Here is a 2,983-nt window from a genome sequence, read left to right on the forward strand (position 1 = left end):
CTTGCAGAAAGCAAGAAAACTATACCTGTGCTCAAGTGCAAAAAAGTGCCTAAGAAACCCTTCCTTGGACCCTTACCTTTAAATTACTGCAATTGAAGAGATCAAATTATAAATTGCAATGTACACCACCACATAGCAAAAAATTCATTGCACGGGTGCTATTCCCTAAACTGTACAGTCAGAAGCACGTGTCTTTAATTATTACATCTCCTTTTCTTTGTGTAGTGCCACATGTGACTCTTTTTTGAGATTTTTTTTTTCAATGAACTAATGAAAATATTCTAGAAATGAGAAATATAAAGTTGCTCTGCATGTTAGTATTGTATAGCATTGATGTGTGCTTTGAAAGGAGCTTTTCTCCTTTTTTTTTTTTAAACACATGATTGCAAATCTGTAATTGAAACATCCAGACAAATAGTCTGGAGAATATGCCTTAAATGGTTAGGCCAAACAGAAATTACATTTTGGACGTTTAAGAACAACAGAGACACCTAGCGGAAGTATTTAAGGATTGCAGGTTTTAGAGACTCCAGGCACAGCTGAGTTTCTTGCATTACTTCTTCCTATATTGAATTTTGTGAATCACATTACAAATGCCAATGCCGTTTATGTTTTCTTGAAGAAAAAGCAAATCTTAAATTTAATGGTATTCAGGCACTGTGAGGCAAACATGACTTAGGAGCCTAAGATACATCTTTCCAAACTGCTCTAAGCAAGTTGGTCCATGGAAGCATTTATATGGGCAACGCTTACAGTGCCATTTCTTTAAGACGGGTGGCCAGTCGCAGTGCAATTGTAGTCCCTGGCTGCCTAAGCTATTAAATCCTTATAAAACATGCTTGAATTAGGCATTCAGGAAAGTGATCTTTCAGTCAGCTGCCTGAACGAGCAACCGCTCAAAATGGCCCGTCGGAAACACTGTGCAAGTCTTCTATGCAGAGTCTTTGACAGGAGTAAGTGGAAAGGTATGGTTTCCAAGCATTATCCACAGCCTCACACCCTCTCTGACTTAAGTTTTTCTTTTGAAACTGATGGGTCGAAGTAGGGAGCCTTCCTTCCAAACGCAGGAAAAGCAATACCCCCTCACACTCTCTTACCCAATACTTTAACAGTTAGAGGACTCCCCCAGGACATAAGAAAGGAAGTTAAATTTTCCTCTCTGCCTAATAGTACATTTGAACATCTTTTACGCTCCAGGGAAGAAGACCATTCAGCAGAAATCTGAAAGTGGGCTCTGCTCAAACTCAAAAAGAAACCCAAATTACAGCCAGACTACAGCATATACAGAAAGCATGAAGGTTTATGGCTTCGTGACACACTTGGCTGCTATTTAATTTTCCCTTCCCCCTGAGGCCACAGGGTGGAACACACCACAGAAGCATCTGTACTGGCATTATTCAGAACACATTACTGAAATATTTGTAGGCACACTCCCCATGGTTAATACACTGTGGTAGTTAGCCAGTTATTCCAAGAAGCCTAAGATCACAGGCTGATTTGGATTCTAAGGGACCTTAAAGATCATCTAGGTCCAACTCCCTGCCAGAGGCAGAGACACCTCCTGCTAGACCAGGTTGCTCAAGGCCCCACCCATCCTGGCTTTAATCAGTTGCAGGCTTGGAGCCTCCACAACTTCTCTGGGCAACCTCTTCTAGTGCTTCATCATGGGAAATAATGTCTTCCTAACATTTAAACTAAATCTATATTCTTCCAGTTTGAAGCCATTATTTGTCACCCAGCCACAATACACCTTTGTAAAAAGGTCCTTCTCCAACCATTCTGGAAGCCCACGTCAAATACTGGAAGCCTGCTTTTAGGGTCTCCAGGCTGAACATGGCTGTGTGTTTCTCTGTGACAGTGACAGAACTTTGTAATACCAAAGTCATGTCTCCAAAATACTACACCGGCAAAGGCGTCTTCATAGCTTTCATCGGTTGGGCTCTGCAATACGAGTGAAGGGATAAACCCGGAATTTCCAACACATGCAAGTGAGGAAATGGCCAGGTAAATTAAATGTATTCCTATGGTCGTCACATCATTCTCACAGAATTTGCAAAATACGATTTTTGAGCAACCTTACTCCACACAAGTGTCCTTGCAAAAAACCCATCGGGTTTAAACAGGGCATGGATCTTCACGGTGGGTTTGCAATCTCTAGGCAAATTTCATTTGAATTGCAATACTTGGCTCATATTTGCTTATTCCTCTCTTTATTCGAGTGTAGGAATTAATCATAAATCCTATCCTTGCATCTGTAAACCACAACTTTATTACTTCCTGTCTTAACCGCACTGTAATTTATTTCCTCCTCAGTTTTCCTTCAGTTGCTGTGATAGATTTCTTCCTCAAATTGCACTCTGGGCTCGGATTTGTCATGTCTACAATTTTTTCCCTTTCACGGGGCTAGAATTTGACTGACAAGGGTGGGCGGTAACTTAGGCTTTGAGTTCCACAGTGCTGCCACTGCCTTTTCGTTGAGTTTTCAAGGACTTTGCCGTTTCCTTGTCTCTCTTGCAGGGCAATTACTATTTACTGACGGCGTGAGCTTCCCAGCCCGCGGTCCCTGCGGGCGGGGCCGGCACAAGGGCCGAGGTGGGGAGACACTCTTGCAAGCAGTGACTTCGTTTACGCTGGGGTCTCTGGTGCCTGATGGCAGAACAGGCGGCTCTCCCCCTCCTTTTAAAACAAACAACAGCAATTACTCCGCCGTGCCCCCTTCTCCTCCAGGCGTGACGCTGCAACCGGGGCGGGCGGGCTCGGCCAACGGCCTCGATGCACAGGCCGGGCCGGAGCAGGCCAGACCGGCATCAGCGGCGGTGATGAGGCTGGGCGTGGCGTATCGCACCGCTCACCTGCTCGGCCCAGCCCCGCCCCGCCGACTCGCAGATAAGAGCCCCCTCGTCAAGAGCAACCGAAGCGCACCCGACCTTCCTGGGAGCGTCCTGCCTCCGAGGGGCGTTGACCTACTCCCCCCGCCCCGCCG

The sequence above is a fragment of the Dryobates pubescens genome, chromosome 2 (assembly GCF_014839835.1).
Source record: "Dryobates pubescens isolate bDryPub1 chromosome 2, bDryPub1.pri, whole genome shotgun sequence".
Lineage (NCBI taxonomy): Eukaryota > Metazoa > Chordata > Aves > Piciformes > Picidae > Dryobates > Dryobates pubescens.